The 19869-nt window shown below is 40.4% G+C and overlaps 1 long non-coding RNA gene across 4 annotated transcripts in view; it reads right to left on the bottom strand.

Moving 5' to 3' along the window:
- LOC101748294 overlaps window positions 1-19869 on the bottom strand; it is a 414590-nt gene that overhangs the window by 278386 nt on the left and 116335 nt on the right. For all 4 annotated transcript variants that reach the window (XR_005858964.2, XR_006938999.1, XR_006938998.1 and 1 more), the window contains exon 2: window positions 12464-12525. This is a non-coding gene — a long non-coding RNA (uncharacterized LOC101748294). The remainder of the gene's footprint in view (window positions 1-12463; window positions 12526-19869) is intronic.

Genomic DNA, 19869 nt, shown 5'->3' with positions numbered 1-19869 from the left:
CTGGAAACGCAGAAAAATGCACAAAATGCATTAGCAGGCTTTTTTTTTCCTTAACTCTACTCAGTTCAGTACTAATATAACCCATATGAGAAATAAAAGGGGGAAGTTCGAAGTCTATAATGACTTCCATTTTGCACAGTTGTCTCCTACCAAAGGTTGCTCACCTAAGCAGAAGAGCATAACATCTACCAACAACATTCAACTTAACACAAGAGGAAATTACAACACAAGTAAGAAATTAGAGGGCTGAGTTCCCACAGCAGCACTTAAATCCATCTTCCCCCCAGTTATAACACGCTAAAATAGAAAAAAAAGGGAGAAAAATAGTAAACATATATATATACATTTAATACTATCACTTCATTAGATATGCCAAGCTGGACATGAGCCAGCAATGTGCCCTCACAGCCCAGAGAGCCAACCCTATCCTGGGCTGCATCAAAAGCAGTGCGGCCCGCAGGGTGAGGGAGGGGATCTGCCCCTCTGCTCTGTGCTGTGAGACCTCACCTGGAGCACTGCGTCCACATGCGGAGTGCCTAGTACAGGAGAGACACAGAGCTGTTGGAGAGTGTCCAGAGGAGGGCCACAAAAATGATGCCAGGGATGGAGCACCTCTCCTGTGGTGGCAGACTGAGAGCTGAGGCTGTGCAGTCTGGAGAAGAGAAGGCTCTAGGCTCTAAAGTGACCTGAGAGCGGCCTGTCAGTATCTGAAGGAGGGCTATAAGAAGGAAGGGGACAGACCCCTCAACAGGATGTTTTGACAGGACAAGGGGAAATGGTTTCAAACTAAAGGAGGGGAGATTTAGATAGGACATAAGGAAGAAGGTTTTTTTTTTTTTTTTTCCTTTTTTTTCCCTTTTTTTTTTTTAAATATGAAAAGGGTGGTGAGGCACTGGAACAGGCTGCCAAGAGAGCCAGTGGATGCTCCATCCCTGGAGACATTCAAGGTCAGGCTGAACCAGGCTGTAAGCAACATGATCAAGCTGTATGCGTCCCTGTTCATTGCAGTGGAGTTGGAGTGGATGACCTTTAAGGGTCCCTTCCAACTGGTTCTATGATTCTACCAGTTTAGGGCTACCAATTCCAATCTCAAGCTGTTGTTGACTTCAGAACACCCCAGACTCCTGCCCCATATTCACAATTATGGTGCAACTGCAAACCAAGGGAAATCTTCTGCCAAAACTTTTTTTTTCAGGAAGAAATTCAAATTTAATACTTCTAATATTTTTCAGAAGTTTTCCTCAGCTTCACTCCAAGTTTTTATCACACATACTTGACTATTTCTAAGCCAAAGGGCTTTCTTTACATTTTCAAGAAAACTGGTTTCATTTCTTAACTTGAAACTGTTCGCTTACAAGTCTACTCCAAAGATTTTTCTCCTTTACAGGCAGGGTTTTCAGAGGCAGGCACAGTAATTCTGACAATCACGATGTTGTAGTAGGGCATCAGAATATTTCTAAGCCCAGTTCTCCCACAACTCTCTAAACAAGCGATTGGATAAATACTTTTTATTTGCCTCTGATTTCAAGAAGCAGAAAAATATTGCATTGTTTCTCATACACAAGCTAAATAGATGGCTGCAGCTTTGTGAAAACAATTCGTGCTCACAGTATTTTCTGTGTCCCGACTGAGAGATCAGTGCAGAGCAACATACAGATCCCAGCTATAAGCAAAGAACCACTTCACTCAAGAGCTGAATTATCAATTTAAAGCAGCAAGATGAGAATGTAATCATCTGCAAATACAAACGAAGCAACAGGTCTAGCCATTACATTTACTCCCAATTATTTGCAGCTGCAAAAACATACAAACCATATTTTTTGCACGCACAGTTTCATTTTTGACCCCTGACAAAAATCACTTCCTATGTTTTACCTACTGTACTGGGGGAGCTTTCCAAACCTCAGCCTACAGCAGACACCTTCTGAACTGACCTGCAGCAGATCATCCACAGAGAAAATCACTTCAAAAACTGCTTGGTGAAGCCGCATCTCTTTAGGTCTGACTGCCACTTCTAACATTATCTGACAACTGAAAACAAAGGGGAGCCACTCACATGCACAAGTACCGGATGCTTATCCCAACCACGAGTGGAAAACAATGGCAAACTGGTGTAAAACCTACATGGTCTTTTTAAGAGTATTCCTTCAGTTATCTAATCTTTAAGAATTACTAGGCTTGACTAAATGGCAAGCGGTCAAGAATAAAAACAATGGCCCCAAAGTAACCTGCTGCAGTTCCTATTTTGTTTGCCGTTTGGATTGTTTTTGTCAGTTATTTGTACCAAAACGGTACTGTGTATTTGTATACAAAGTCCTGTTTTCAAGCAACAAGGCATTCCCTTAGGACCATTTTGTGAGGTCTGGTGAGAGCCATAAGATCCCATCTGCCAAATCCTATAATGCTTCCAGGATGGAGCTGACCACCTCTCCTCCACATCCTGAGCACCGGGGGTACAGGGCTAGGGGTTCCCAGGCCACAGGTAGAAAAATAGAGGTGGGCATGGGGTGGGGAGCACTGAGCATGTGCTGACCACCTCTGCACACTCTCAGATCCCTCACGTTGCCTCCAAACAAAAACAGCCTTTAAAGCATCCAACCCAAACATGCAACATCTCCAAGAAAATATAAATATCATGGCCTTGCATCTATCTTGGTGCTTGACCATAGCTACATGTATTCAATAGAATATTCAGTCTTAAATTGAAGAATGTAGGCTCACACTGTGTGCATTAAGAAATTCTCTATATGCCTAGAGCCCAAGGAGACACGGGTTGGTTAACCCCAACAGATGGAGGCACAAAGAAGCCCCACCTTCACTAGTTCCATCTTTGTTGTAGTTTTCTTTTTGCCCCAGATAAATTAATGTGGTGTGGTAAAGTCTCTGTAGAAGCTGGTGAGTGTCCCACAAAACAAACTTTTTTCTGCAAACACAACAGAAATTATCCTTTCATGCTAACGTGACGCTTACCTTGCCTGTTGTGCATCTGAGCTTCCCTGAGCACCACCACAGGAAAACCTCAGCTTGCTGGAGCTGTCATCATTGCCTCTCCTCCAGCTTATCTTAAGCTCTCTAACTGTACAAATAATATTAGAACATAACCATAATGATTGAAATCCCTGATGCTATTAACAGCTACTGTGGCATGATACCACTATCATTCCCTCAACAGCTTTGGAGGTATTCAAGTTTTCAGTATGGTTTGTATTAGCGCATAACTTTTCTGTGGTAGCTATTTCATGTCTTTGAATTGCAGGAGAAATATCAATAATTTCCAGCTAAACCAATATATTTTGACTAGGAAGCAGTTTTTCCACATGTCAACATAAGAAAATGAAAAGCAGATCCTCTATTTTGATATCTTACTGGCTACTCTGTTATTCTAACTAATGAATGGAGCAGACAGCCTACATCTCCTTATAATTTACTTCTCATTTCTTTTAATTTATCAATGCAAAATAATTTAGCAGAGAGTCATTAATTGAATTTCTGAGAGAGAAGCGTTATTAGATATGTTAAATTTCAACAATGTGGCTTCAAAACAGCTGTAGCCATGGGTTTTTTTTAAGCTTTAATTGAACATCTGTGCACTTTAATTGATTAATTTGAACTAAATGCAAAGGAAAAAATAAAAGCAACAGTAGATATCATGAATGTAACAAACTCATTTTCGTTTCCCGAACTCCCTTAAATAACAACTTTATATGCATATCAGATTGCAAAAACAGCAGCGTTAAGCAGCAGCAAGTTCACCCTACATTTCCAAACACTACACAATTTCATTTCATAAAATAGAAAGAACATATGAGAAAACATTTGCACACCCATTTGTGTACAGCGTACACGTGGTCTGCAGCGCTTTGTTTCTCTCTCCCAAGGGCAGCTTTCCCAGACAGGTGGGAGGACAGAAAAGCTTTATTTCTCTCTTTATCCTGTTGTGTAGGCAGGACAGGAAGCCATATCCTGCACAGTGCCCCAGCTGGACTTGTGTTGTAGCTGAAATCAGCATTCTGACCCGAGCTAACACGGTGCCCAGCAAGCCTGCGAAACACCAGTGGGCAGTGTGGTTGGGTTTAGCACTGGGGGCACAGTCCCAAAAAGTCAGCGGGCACAATGACCAAGTTAAAGCCAGATGGCAGAAAGAAGAGAAGGACTGAAGAAAGACTTCAGCAGTCTTGCTTATTGAAACCAATTTAGCATGTGGCTATGCCCTGAACTACACTGCCCACTGTGCAATGGAAGGCTGAGGCACCATGGTAAGATGGGCAACAGCCAAACAAGTTGCCAGAAGTAGCCGTGGGAAGTGATGAAGACAGGACTGGCTTATCACCTGTGCCTATGGGGAGACACAGCCCCAAGTTCCAGTTCAAGGAAGGCCTCCAGACCAGAAGTTTCTCAGGAAGCATCTCCTAGGCACAGGATCACAGTCAGTCTCTTAAAGCTGAGTGTGAATTACTCTTCTGAAGTCTAAGAGGAGAAGACAGTGAATACTATACTAGAAGGGGACTCCAGGCACAGTGTAAGAAGCCAGCAGGTATACAGTATGTGCCCAGGGATTATTCTGTCCTTCAGACATTACTGTGTATGACATTTTTCATTAGGCACTTGTTGACAGCTTTTGTTCAAGATGTTGTTTCTAAGAATCAATGAGGCATTCAAGGCCAGGCTGGATGTGACTCTGGGCAGCCTGGTCTGGTGGTTGGCACCCCTGCCCATGGCAGGGGGTTGAAACTAGATGATCATTGTGGTCCTTTTCAACACAGGACATTCTATGATTCTATTATTATTCTGGCAGCTGTGAACCGTGGCTTTGGAAATACCCACCTCTTGCACTGCAGAGTGAGTAACTAATTCTGCTTTCCACCACCGTGAGGAAAAAAGTTCTGTTTGGAATTTTATTCACTGACATTTCTGTGTTCAAGGTGGTTATTACCTCTGACTAAGAAACCAAAAGCTTACAGAGGAGTTCACAGGCTACTACTTAAGCACTGAATTCCTTTCATAGATTGAACACTGTGGCCTGAAAGACAAAAAATAAAATTAGAAAACCCCACGAATTTCAAAACACTGAGCTCCTGCAATTCCCAAGGAAACTGATAGGTGATGCAAACCCAGTTTCTGGTAAATTAAGGTACATTTTATTAGTGGGTAGATGTATGAGCAGCTCCCTAAATGAGTGATCCAACTTCAGAATCTTAAGAAAAAAAAATCAATTACTGCCATACTAATAACACCTCAGGTTTACATTTCATATATATCTCTATCTTCTAAAACTCAGCTGTATATCTGTCGGAATCTATTGCAATATTATAAAGCCAGATTTTTCTAAGTATATATATATAGTGACTTCAAAAAAAACCAACCAAACAAAAAAAAACCTTACCAAAACCAATAATAATACAAATTGCATCCCTTAAATATAGTTGTAAAAGTAACTTTAAAAGGATGTAGTAATACAGAAACCAAAATGCTTACCAGAGTAAGCACACAGATGACTTCTATTGGCCAGGGAGGTGGTGGAGTCACTGACCCTGGAGGTCTTCAAGGAACATTTAGACGTTGTGCTAAGGGACATGGTTTAGTGAGAACTATTGGTGACAGGAGGATGGTTGGACTGGATGATCTTGTAGATCTTTTCCAACCTTGGTGATTCTGTGGTTCTATGATGAGCTACCAAGGGATGACACTCACCAAACAGCTTAAAAGTTAATTCATCAAGAACCACACGTTTGGGACATACAGTAGGGCTGCAAGAAACATGTAGGAAGCAAACACATTATGCTATAGTCCCCCTATTTGCACGTTTTTCCACAGAGGTATATTACTGCCCATACTTCACTACAACATTAATGTTTGTTTCTCCATAAAATATTCTAGCTACTTGTTCAAATTAAAGAAAAAAAAAAAAAAAAAGCTGTCAGGAAAAATCACATTTTAAGATAGATTCAAGGATGGAATACCATAACTCACAAGCTCTCTTGTTGAATCAGGTAATCATAACTATTAGAGGTTATTTTGAAATACTTTTTTAGTGTTTTAGGACTATTAACGTCATGTTCAAATCACTTCGAGGCTTTTTGTTCTGGTTGTTTTTTGTCCTTGTTGTTGTTTTACTGTTCGGGGGAATGCAATGACTCATTGGCATATTTCCAGCAAAAGATGCATTTGAATAATACATGACATGCCCTTTAGCTAGCATCACAATGCCAGATTTAAAACAAGGTAAGAAGTTTCTCCATATACACTCCCAGCGTTCAGCTGCTCATAATCTATAGCACTAACAATTCATCATCGAACCCAGAGACTTGCTGCCAACTTATCAAAGTGGCCACTGGATGCATATGATCTAGTCTGAGCATCTGGCTCTTCACTGCTCCTGACATTAGCACAAACAACAGAATCAGTGGACTATTGAATGCAATTACAGTAACCGAGACAGACAATAAAGATTGATAGCACCGTCTCTTTTTACATCACATACAGAACTAGTGGGGGTTAAAGCTTTGCCTTGAGCTGCCTTCATTTAACAGTGATTGAAAATATGCAATTGTGATGGTAAAACACTGCAGCCTGTACCACTTCATTTACTGGACACATTATCAAATTAAATGAAAAGTGAACTGCCAAAAGCAACAGTTATTATATATTAATGATGAATATTTACTTAGCATTGTTCACAAATCACACAGAGAACAGAATCCTTCTTGTTATCTTCTTTGCAGGCTACAGATGAGTAGCTTAACATTTCTATGTTTACGTTAAATCTTCTGTCTACGAATCTCTAAATACAGACACATGCGATCGGTTTTGTGCCTATCCATGTGGTTACAAATGTGTAATTAATATAACGTGCCAGTAGTAAATGAATCCTAATTGCTGCAAGGATTCTTCACCTCAAATCACAGTTGGTTTTATTGAAAGTACTTAACAAACCAAAGAAACTACAGGAAAGTAGTATTTTGTTTCCAGCAGGCTTTGCACCATGGGTCACATGGTGTTCAACAATTTAGCAAGTGGAAAAACCCAGAAGCCCCCAGTGGACTGGATTCATCAAAGATACATCTCTTGCAGAGTAATTCAAACAGTATTAGGTTACTGAATACTGAGAGAGCTAAAAAATATGCAGTACATTTAAACCACCCAGATCTGGAAAAGGAGTTATGCAAATAACATTGTACAAGTTGTCGGCTGTTTTGTTAAAAACTAACTCCTTGTTTTACAGAAGTCATGCTAATAGCATAATTACCTCAAATTACATGCATTGCATGGCAATAGTCAAGCTATTGAATGGCAGAACTGACAGCTTCTTGGTGGCTGTAGCCTATTTCCTATTGATCACTGTATGTCAAAAGAAGGTGATGACAGTGCCTTCTAATAGGATACTTATTTTATATATTGCACTACAGTGCAATAGCAGGTAAAAAAGAGAAGGAAAACAGGCCCATCCCTTCCAACAACCACTGATGACTCAAGAGGAGCTCAATCTCTACCCAGAGCAATTCTGCTCCCTTGGCTGCTAACCCTTAAATGAAGGTGAGGAGGGCTGGGTCCTCAGAAGGGACTCCATCCCTTCTGGTTGCTCAGGTGCATTGCTTGCGCCTGAGCTTCCTGGGTTAGCCATGCCTTCTCACTTAGTGCTCAGCCACTGGTTCAGGCTGTGACCTGGCAATTCCACTGAAATTGTTTTAACAGATAAAACAGGTTCTTCAACTGTGTCATGCAAGAATTGATATCATAGAGAAATAAAAAAAAAGTCTTTGCCACAAACTCAAAAGTAAACAAAACAATAAGTATACAGTAACTGCCACTAAAAAACTTCTGTCGATTTTAGATCAATTGCAGTGAAGTAGTGGCTGTATAACATGTGGTCCTGGTACTGCCTGGTTTGGGGTTACATGCACAGCAAATGCAAACAGATGGTCCTTGTCATGCAGTGATATCCATGCATGCAGATTTTTGCCTGTGCATGAGATCTGCTAGCTCCAAAAAAGCTCTCAGTGCAGGCATGAGTCGCTCTGCAGGAGCATGCTGAGCTAGCTGAGACTGAATGACTAAGCTGAGAAGTTTTAATAAAAATAGGTATTTGGGTTTTTTCCACCCTTTCCCTCATACAGATCTGCATAGTAAAATAAAGCCATTGACAGAACACTCACTATTATATCCTTCAAACTTTTTTAAAGCAAACTGATTATATTCCAAGAATTTGATCTCATTTCTACAAATTGTTGATGTAAAGACACTATGAACTAAACGATATGAAAGAAGAAAACCAAGAGAAAAACATTTGTGTTTCTAGTTGCTAAGCCATAAAAGTGACAAACATCCAAGTATGCCACAATAGAAAACTATTAGCTGATCCCACACGATAAATTGAAAAAGCAACATTTTGTATGGTACTGTTTAACAATAGTGCAAAAATAACTGCTGGAAACTCTGGCTAAGGATGGCCCACAGACAGTTCTGGAAGGGATGAGGCATCAATAGGGAAACTACAAGTAGAACAAATGAATTATCTGAAGTCTACTGCAAACAGGAAACTGAGGACACTTCTATTTTCAAATGACATTTATTATCATTCTCCTCTCGCCTTTTTAAGCAGAAAACAACTAAATTTAGCATAATATTTTTTGAGAAACGTGCATTTTATTATATTCACATTTACTTGCTGGAAATATCACGAGAAACGTTAGATTTTTTTTCCATCCATGCCACTGTCTCCTCTTGAGTTTCCATATGAAGTAACAATAATCTGTTCCACGAAGCCACAGAACTATTGAAGCCCATTTTTTACAATCATATTTTGTTCTCCCACACAAACCATTACCTTTAGGACAGAAAGGACAACAACAAGGGCTGTTGTTTGTCCCAGGATATGCATGAGTTGACTGATCAGCAAGCTGTTGACGTGGGAGAGTGGACAGCAAATGAGTCCTGTCCATCTTCCCTCAGCAAGGTACTTGAAAGATGTCTGTCCTGTACTTACACAACAAAAGCTTTACAATTCTCAAAACACAGTTACTTCAAAACTCCTTTACAAACAGGTTTACAAATGCTGGAGTCACTGAAGGGAGAAGATGTGCAGGCCCATGGGGTGAGCCTTATCTCCTTAGAAAACTAGCTACGAACTGTCGTTGGGAAGGAGGTGGCTGACTGCCGGTAGAGGAGGTAGGACACTCCTCCTGAATATTTTTTCAGGAACTTGAGAAAAATTGCAGTGAGCTGAGAATTACAGGGAAAAGAAAGTAAAGGAGAGAAGGAAAGAGTTAAAGATTTTCTCCCTGATATGGCTGAAGTCTGAGATAAATCAACAGCTCTACTCATCACTTAGGGAAGGGCACAGTCCCAACCCTGCACCACGAATGAACACAGTATCACTTTCAGAGAAAGTAATTGCATCTCAGTTACAGGAATCAAAATCTGTAGATGTAGATAGATAGATCAATAAGGTGAATATAGATTCAGCTTTTCACAAATTTTGGTTCATATTTCCATAGTTCTCCAGTGTATTTCAGTGAAGATACTGTCCAGCTGCATCGTATTTCAGCATGAGAGGAATAATCAAGTCAGACACATTGTACCATGGTGGACAGAGTGGGGAGTGATTCTGTTGTTTGAGATCTTTTCTAAAGAGCAGAGGAATCAGGCTTAATTTTTGTCTCTCGGCTTATTTTGCCGTTCTTATTGTGTCAAACAAAAACCAGCCACCAAATCAAAAATGAAGTGTCACTCATTCTCCTCAAATACCGCCAAGAAAAGCCCTGATTCCCAAGCCACCCTTCTGCCCTCAAGTGTTCCTGTGACCTCAGCCGCAGCCCATCTCCAGAGAAGGGAGGTACATCATAGCCACAAAGCTGTGAGGAATGACACCACCACTGCATGCTTCCCCACCAGAGCTAAGTAACATCATCAAGTACATCTGAATTTTCATATCCCTATCAATAAGTAAATATGCTCATTAATTTTAAAATATTGGCATATAGCAAGTAGAACAGGTCACACAAAAATAACAAATGAAAAAGGAGCAAGAAAATATTCCAGTGTGTAGAGTGCTTAAGAACTTAAAGGTACTGATCTAAGCAGAAAAATGAGAAGCCAGTGCTCTTAAATCCCCCTGTGCATATTGACACAGACCTTTGCTGCCACACTGGACAAGAAACAGAACAGCTTGTCTGCCTCTGCAAGTCTGCCTAAACAATGCTCTAATTTATTTGTCCTTTAAAATATACCACAGGTAATAATGCTTTATCCACAAATATCTCGAGTTCAGGGAAAAGAGCTTGTTTCAGCTAGTTTGACAGAGGCATGAAATAGGCAATATCATGCAAGATGAGAAATCTGAAAATGATATTTAATGTGGAATGGAAAAAGTGCTGTTATAGAACACAGAAAGTCTGATGTAGTCATGCTTTAATATTATCCCAAAACTAAATCACGTTATTCTGAGGATACATTTAGCATCGTGCACTTTTGGTCAAAGAGTGATTTTGTTTCTTGCTATGTCACAAGAAGAAAAACAGCCTCAGTACAGAATAGGCAAAGTATGAACTTGCTTGATTCTGAAACTAGTTTTTCTCACTGCTGTTTTATTTAAAAAGTAGTTTCTTTGAAGATAGCTTTTGCATACACACTTTTATAACCCCAAGTCTCAAAACCTGCTGTCACTTCTAGCGCAATTACATGTTACGTATTCACTCTTTTTATTTCAGAGAGACCATCTGTATATATTAAGTTACACATGTCCAATTACTTTGCAGGGATGCAGACTATGTTAAAGAAGTTCTTGAGATAAGAACACAGGATCTGGATTGTGCTGCTAGTACACCTCTGAGACCAAGCAGGATAATTGCTCATAGTGAGAAGAGCTTCATGGCCATATAGAGTGTGAGTCAATGCCAACAAAACCCAGGGGAGAACACCTGCTCACTTAACCTCACGCCCCATTGAGGGACTTTTTTCACTTCCTTGTTTCTGCCACGACTGTCAGGTACCCATTGTTCAAAATTACACTCACACATCATTTCACAAGCACAATGACCAATCTTCAGAAATTAACTGAATTAGAACTGCGCTTGGTTCTTCATCAGAGGCATGCATGTTCTGTTTCTTGGTGGTTCTGAACACCACAGCATCATCAGTGGGCATCCAGAGCAGAGAGATGTAAGTCTCTCTTAGCATACTTTGCTGAGAGGAGTGTGGCTTTTTTTAGACACTCTCCAACACCCATTGGGAAAGACTGCAAACGCACAAAGATCACAGCTCTCTGGAAATCTCTGCCATTCTTTTCTGGCCTTAGAGGAAGCCTAGCACAACTGATCTCCTAACTCAGACACTTTGAAGAAACACCTAAAGATAAAGAAACAAGTCAAGATCCTGGAAGAGAATCCAGTAAATGGGAACAGGTCTTTGGCAGCCTTCCCACGAGAGCTGAAGCACTTGGCCTGTGTTTCAGCTCCCTGTGTGTTTAATAGAAGGATAACATTACTGCCCTAACTCACAAGGGCACAATAAACACATTAATGATTATTATACCCTCTGAAAATATGGTAATGAAGGCTGTAAGTATAAGCACCATCATAAGAAACACTTCTGTGCACTAACTTTCACTTAGCAGTACTTTCCATATTTCAGAGCTCCCTTAAACACGTATGGATCTTAGGGTAGAACTAGGGGGGACCCTCAGCCCCCACCCACCACAAACTTTGGAGCTGTTTTTGAGAAAGCCTTTGCAGTAGTGTGGGACGTGATCCTGCTTAGCAGGAACAGATTCTACTATGGTTGTTGTCTGCGGAGGTCACTGACAGACGCTGAGTATCCTCAACTGCTGAATTCCATCACCACTTTCATTCCCAGGCAGCTTCCCTTAGCATGACAAATGAGGACACAGGGGACACCAACTACAGTGTGCAGAGGGACACCAACTACAGTGTGCAGAGGCCACATGCACTGCCTGCCAGCACCCTCCCCAGCTGCAGCAGGCAGGGGCACCCTCTGGCACCAGAAAACAGTGCAGTGAAAGCCTTACAACTTTGCCATTTCCTGTATCCTACACCGCATCACGGCAGGGAGAACTACAGAGAAACTGCTTTCCCTCTTTACTCCTTTAACAGCAAAATGAATATATTTAAAATCTCACTCTTTTTTTTTTCCCCTCAGTTAACTCAGAGAAATTATGGCATAGAGTTAAATGCATCCGCTTTCATCCACCTCTGGTTCCTATTCCAGCCCCATCCTGAGAGCCCCTTCTCTGACTTAGAGCTGAAGGTCTCAGAGTTTGGTGAATAAAGCACTCCAAGTTGCAGAGCACACACACTCAGACAGACAAGGAAAACTACAAATACAGGACTGGTCATTACGGGGAATCACGAGATCAGGTACATAAAACTGGTGAAAAATAACTGATTTACAGCTAAATGCATAAACAGAGGAAACTTGACTAGAGGCAAAGCAATAACGTGAGCGTTACCTTAGCAATTCACAGCCTAGTCATTCATGTGAAAGATCTCTTCAAAGCAGCTGTTTCAGACTCTGGAAATTAAAGTAATAATAAAAATATAATTAAAACAAATACATACACCATTATAATTCTGGAACGTCTCAAAGTAAGAGCTAACAAGAAGTGAGCTTCCCCTTAATGCAGCCCCGCGCCTGCTCAGGACAGCACAACCCTGCAGCAGAGGCACAGGGCCTTTAGAGAGCTCTACCCAGCCTAGCAAACACACGGGCAAAGCACACAGTTAGTTTACCAAGGAATAATTGCTTCTCCTCTCTACCCCCTCCCTAAAGATGGCAAAATATACATTATTTAAAAATTAAAGGCAATTAGAGTAATTGTCCTCTAAACACAAAGTATTTATTTCTTCTTTCATCATCGGTAGTTTATGGCATTGTTTGGGTTGGTTTTGATTTTTGGTTTGTTTTTTTTTTCCCGCAGTTCACTTAGTATTAGGCTTGTGCTGAACTCATCAATAAAAAATGAATTTTGGTAACTTTCAAAACCACTATATTATTTTTCCTTTTATTTGTAGGGAGTTTTTCTTCTCTCAGTGGTATTACTGCAATAAGTTAGTCATTATTTCTTTATGTTTTCCCTCCTTTCTTTAGTATTTCATTTCCCTTTACAGCACATCTCATGATCACAAAGAAAACAGAGACACTTATTTCTTTTAACAGTTGAAATTGCTGCAAGTGATTTAACTGTCATTTAATCTGATTCCTCTATTCTGTCTGTGGAGAAATATGTTTAATGTACTGGAAATTATGTTAATAAGAAAAAGCATTATCTCATTTAATGAAATAAATATACAAATATTTCAAAATAAAATAAAGAGGCAATCTTCACTGAGGAAAAAATGTCTCTTATGGTTTGCATAAAATAAACAAATGATAAAAATTAATGAATACATTGAAATACACTGACAAAAATTATGCCTAAACTCAAAAGGGAAAGGAAAAAAAACACAACATGAGGAAACAAAAGGGAAGGTGACTGAATTGCAGCTCACCAAATCAAACACTTCCTGAGAAAACAGCAGCAAGCAAAAAGGATCAGGGCACAAATGGTTCTTAAAAATCATTTTATCACCTGAGGCAAAACTTTATTTTCCCCTTTTCATTAAAAAAAAAAAAAAGTAATCCTATCTCTTGGAATTGGGTTTTATTTCCTTCAAATGGTGTTGAAATAATATTTTTTTATTTACTGACCGCAATTCTTTCATCCTTTAATTCTTTCTGGTACTTTGCCACAAAGCACATTTAATTGATGGCGGAAGATCCAAACCCCTCTGATTTAGTTAATTGTAACAGTCAATAACTTCATTTCCAGGTTTTTACATTATGAAGTATGTAACTAGCATGTACTAAGGTTAAGCAAATATTGTTAGTGGTGAGAGAAAAACTTGCAGCAATTATGTAATAAAAGCATGACCACTGCAACAGAAACACATAATTAGCGATTTAATTACAGACATCAAAACAAACTAAAGATGTCAATAAAAAAATCTACTGTGACAAACCGATTTCATTTCCCTGTTCTGCAATTCTAGATCTTAATGCACTTCTTTATTGTTCCTTTTTTTCTTTTTCTTTTTTTTTTCCAGAAACAAGCGGTGCAAAACAAAATCAGATGCTGGGTGCCATCCACTGGGGCTGTGACCAGTGGGGATTTGCTTTCCTTTCTCCCAGGTGAGAACTAGTGCCTTCCATGCAGCCAGCAGCTCCCCTTCACAACCAGCAGCACAGAGGAGGGTGCTGCACTGCACAGCAGACAAGCCTCAGCAAATTGTCACAGCCCTTCCCAAGGCACTTTCCTCATGCACTGTTTTCTCCCTTTGCTTTCCCCATTCTTGCAAAGTGCTATGGATCAGAACAGCTCCAGCTCAGTCGCTTCTGTTACCAAGAATAACAGCAAAGCACAAGAGAGGGAGAGATCTCAAATTGCTTTCTTATTCAAAATGCAGTTTTACTTCCCTACAGTTCCCCTTTTGGTCTATAGGCTTGTCAATCTGAATTTGGGAAGGACAGAAGGAATCCAGTGAATGTTTTGGGTTAATATCAAGGAATTCATGTTCTTAGTTCAAAAAATCATTTAAAAATGCTCAGTGAAATGCTAAACCTACTCCAGTCAGTTAAAAACTCCCATCACCATCAGTGGGGTTTTCACTCTGCATCTCCAGAGGCTCTCACAGAATCACAGAATTGTAGGAGTTGGAAGGGACCTCTGGAGATTGTGAAGTTCAACCTGTTGCCAAAAGCATGTCCCTACATTTGCAGTAATACAGGAAAGGATCCAGGCAGGTTTTGAATATCTCCATAGAAGGAGACTCCACAACCCCTCTGGGCAGCCTGTTCCAGAGCTCTATCACCCACAGAGTAGTTCTGCCTCCTGTGCAGATGGCAACCTGTGTTCCTGTTGCTCCCTCACATTCTTACTGCTGGGCACAACTGAAAAGAGCACAGCCCCATCCTCTTAACACCCACCCTTTATATATTGATACACATTGATAAGATCCCCCGAGTTTTCTCCAGGCTGAACAGTCCCATGTCTCTTAGCCTTTCCTCACATGGGAGATGCTCCAGGCACTGAAACATCTTTGTAGCCCTCTAATGGACTCTCTCCAACAGTTCCCTCTCTTTCTTGAACTGGGGAGCCCAGAACTGGACACAGTTGTTTCAGATGTGACCTCCCCAGGGCAAATCAGAGGGGAGAAGAACCTCCTTCATCCTGCTGGCCTCTCTTTGTAATGTACCTCCAGATACCATTGGCCTTCATGGTTACAAGGGCACACTGCTGGCTCATGGCCAACCTATTGTCCATCAGGACACCCAGGTCCTTCTCTGCAGTGCTCTTTTTCCAGCAGGTCAGCCCCAAAACCTGTACTGATGCATGCAGTTATTCCTCCCCAGGTGTAGGACCCTACACTTGCCCTTGTTGAAACTAATAAGGTTCCTTTCTGCACAATTCTCTTGTCTGCCCAGGTCTCACTGAATGGCAGCACAGCCTTCTGGTGTGTCAGCCAATCCTCCCTGCTTTGTATCATCAGCAAACTTGCTGCAGGTGGACTCTATCTCAGCATCCAGGTTGTTGATGAAGGTGTTGAAGAGGACTAGACCCAGCACCAACACCTGGAGATCACCACTAGCTACAGTCCTCCAACTAGACTTTAAGCCACTGATCACAACCTTCTGAGTTCAACAAGTCAGCCAGTTCTCAATTTAGCTCACTGTCTACTCATCTATCCCACGCTTTCTAACCCTACCCACAAGGATATTATGGAAGACGGTGTCAAAGACTTTGCTGAATTAAAGGTATACAGCATCCACTGCTGTCTCCTCATCTACCCAGCCAATTGTGATAGCGTAGAAGGCTACTAGACTGGCTAAGCGAGATTTCACCTTGGTGAATCCATATTGACTATTCCTCATAATCTTCTTTTATTCCACTCTCCTCCTTTCCTAGCTTACTTTAAGAATTATGAGATTCTTATCCTCCTGAAATATTCATGGGGAAAACCAAAACTCCAGACATGCCACTACTTGCAGAGATCATCATCATGAAGTCCTACACCCGACTCTCTGTGATTGGATGCTCAAGCTGCACCATATACATGATATACAAAGCCAATCACATACAGTGTTTGCTTGGAAGGGTAGACTGTAATTTATGTGAAAGAAGTAAGGTATTTAAACATAAATTTAGGATCACTAATACACATCTATTATATACATAAAGCCAGACTCTATATCAATACTAGGATTTGTTTTTAATGATGTACTCTCTTTTTCTGCTAGGTTTCCATTGTACAGAAAATAGTCACTACAGCTTTCGTGATCAAGGTTTACAGAGATATGCAGAAGGGGATAACCCTATAAATTCGCAGCTTTACTTTTCTAATTCGAGGTTTACAGGGCATTTAAAAACAAAACCTAAAACCCATTGTATTTCTTTTATAACTAAAGTGAAGAATGTTCGGTAGTACAAATGAATTAGGAAATTACTCTCCTGCCGTGAAAAAACATTATGCTGTTAACATGCAGATATGCACTCAAAAAAAACCAAAAAACACTAATTCAATAAGATGAGAAAGTAGGAGGTTTAGTATAAAACCCTCTCAGCTTTACTAATGTGAATGTCAATAACTGACAGCGATAACTTGCCTTACAAAGATGCAATGCACCCTGAGAACCTGGCCGTCAATCGCAGAGCACGTCTTTGCCTTGCAGCAGTGGTGGGCACACACCCTGCCACCCGGATTTACAGGTGCCAAATCAGCACATGTCGTGACTCCCAGGGTCAGAGCTCTGGCAGAAGGACTTCCCACAGCCTGAGTCCATCCCCAGAGCACTCCCACTTAGACCCACAGCTTGTTAGAAAGTTATCATGAAGAATCTCATCTATTCTGCTCTACCAATACTTAAGGGAGCTGCATCAAAAGAATGAAGTGCAACAATTTTTGCTTGCAATTTCTTTGAGCGATCAGAAGTCTACTGACATGAGCAAAACATCTTGTCAAGCTGCAAAGGAAGAAACCCCCCACAATCTTTACTTTGTTCTTATAAAAAGCAAAGTAAAACACATTAAACTTGTGTCAAAAAACATCTACACGCTCTGTGTGAAACAAGCTTGACTTTTTACCCAAAATATAGTAAGAAAAATACCTGTTTTTAAAAGTGAGAATTCTAATGTAAAATTGTACTTATTTTTTAACAATCATTAAGTCCAAACTTTAAAATGGACACCTGTTTTTCTTAAACTTTTATGGCTTGGGGTCTACTTTTATTTTAATTAACACATTTGTATCTTCTGATTGCTGCTTCTACTCCTGATGGAAAAAGAAGGGAACAGCAGACTCCTAAGGTGGTATTCAGCAATAAATTTGACTACGTAGGATTTCTTTTTTTTCATTGAACATGCTTATTACACTGAATTTCAGCCATCCTGCACAGCTTTTCTCAGGTTGAGGCTAAACATGGATGAACTCAAAATCAGGACTTACTCCTTGTATCTGCAGAGCAAATCTAGAAATACAGCCCGCCTCTGCCCATGCTGGGACTGAAGCTAAAATCTCTCCTTGATGCACACAGCTTGGCTCAGCTGGAGTCACAAGGGAACTTGCCAGACCAGTGCCAGCACAAACCACAAGCACAGAGATTTGATGCTTTGTGCCTCTTGCCCTAAGACAAAGCTGCTGGTTTGTTCTGCAGCTGTATGCGCAGCCACTTGCTTTTGTTACACTTGCAGCCCATTTGGCTCCTGCAGATTGAATACACCACTGCAACTGAGGCTGCGACATCAATACACCGATTGAAAGCTGGAAGTAAAAAGCTAATAGTGTCTTATGTACTTCTGAAATTTCTCCTGCCTCTTTTATGTAACTCCTTTAGCCTTTTATCAGCCTTTTAAAACATATTTGAATTTATTTGATTTTCACATTTTCTCCCTCTGTTCCTCTAATGAAAAGAATTAATTTATATACCTTTGAAGAGAGCTCTCTGCTTTCCCACAATGCAATAGACCATTTTTCCTCAAAATGGGAGTCATAATTTTGAACCTTAGTAATGTGCACAAACACTGAATCTAGAAAATCAAGCAGGTGCTGAAACCAAAAGACAGAAATGCATATTTGAGCAGAAACACAGAATTTGAATATCTTTGCAAACTGTATCTCCTCACCAACTTTAATTCTTTTTTTTTTTTTTTAAGTATTTCTAGAAGATGCATTTTTGCAAAATCCATTGTACCACCTCTGCCTGCTCAGTGGAAATATACCACTACCCCAGCAATACTGAGAACTCACCAGAAGAACAAGAGAACTGCAAATTTTAGATAGGGGGAATAATAGAATCATAGAATTATTCAGGTTGGAAAGGACCTCAAAGATCATCAAGTCCAACCGCAACCTAACCATACTACCCTAACAACCCTCTGCTAAATCATATCTCCCAAGCACCACATCCAAACGGCTCTTAAACACATCCAGGGATGGTGACTCAACCACCTCCCTGGGGAGCCTATTCCAGTGCTTAACCACCCTTTCTATAAAGAAGTGTTTCCTAACGTCCAACCTAAACTTACCTTGGAGCAACTTGAGGCCATTTCCCCTCATCTTGTCACCTGTCACCAGTGAGAAGAGGCCTACCCCGCTCTCACTGTAAACACCTTTCAGGCACTGGAAGAGAGTAATAAGGTCTCTCCTCAGCCTCCTCTTCCCCAGACTAAACAGCCCCACCTTCCTCAGCCTCTCCTCACAGGGCTGATCTCAACACTTCATCCTTCAAGATTTCTACTCTTTTATATTTGTCTTTAAGCAATTGCAAGGGTGGTCAGCAGGTACGTGGTATACAGCACTGAGAATTCATGTTGCAGACACATCATCATCATGTCACAAGAATGCCGCCCATTGCTGAAAGAAGAGGAAACTAGCCACAGACTACTCAACACTCAAACACAGTAGCAGAAGAGCACGAGTAAAGATAGATGCGTAATGACAGAGTTTCTGTTCTGCCAAATGGGCTTTTGTCCTTCCTTATCATTATACCATGTCAACCCGGGAAACCATCCACAAAATAAAAAACAAAAACAAAACAAAAACAACCAGGAACAAGTAGCAATCATTGTGAAATATGTTGTAATTCACTAACTCTCCATGTTGGGATTAACTAGGCATTCATCATATTGTTTTCCAGGGAGCTCCTTTTAAAGATCTACGGTTGTACAGAAGATAAGCAGGTTATGGAAACAGTCATAATACCTATATTTTGGTAAGTCATCAGACAAGTCTGGAGACTTGTAAGTGTCCCTGTTTCCAGTTTTTCATGAAATTCAAAGCATCCCATTTCCCATCTGCAGAAACTACTAGCAGATAAGTTTCTCTGAGCTATTTCTAGCACATCTGTACATGATCATTGGTTGCTAGAATCCAGTGAAAAACTGCCTACAAATACAATTTAACATTGTCAAACTTCAAAAGGTGGTCTGTGGTAGTTTCAGTCAAGTTCTGAAGAAAGGCTAAGGCAGATTTTCCTTACTCCTATTTTTCTCCTTCTTCTGTTGACTTCCATATGTACAGCAACAGCCCAATGTTGGGCAATAAAATTAAAACATCAAAGATAGCCCAACTAGAATGCAATTTATCACTGTAGTATACCAGCATATAGAAATCCTATTCGTTAAATAAACATATTTCTTTAAAGTGTCAACATAACCAAGAAATTTGATCTTCTAGACAATATTCCAGGCTTGATGCATTTTTATTGCTCTCCAGTAATGAAGTTTTAACTCTTGATATATTCCTCCTATTTAACTGCCATTTCAACAAAAATAAAATGATCAATTTCCAAAGTTGGTTCAGGCAGATCTATGACATTGTGCAG

Source organism: Gallus gallus, chromosome 3, assembly GCF_016699485.2.
Source record: "Gallus gallus isolate bGalGal1 chromosome 3, bGalGal1.mat.broiler.GRCg7b, whole genome shotgun sequence".
Lineage (NCBI taxonomy): Eukaryota > Metazoa > Chordata > Aves > Galliformes > Phasianidae > Gallus > Gallus gallus.
This window is presented reverse-complemented; position numbering and strand designations above follow the sequence as displayed.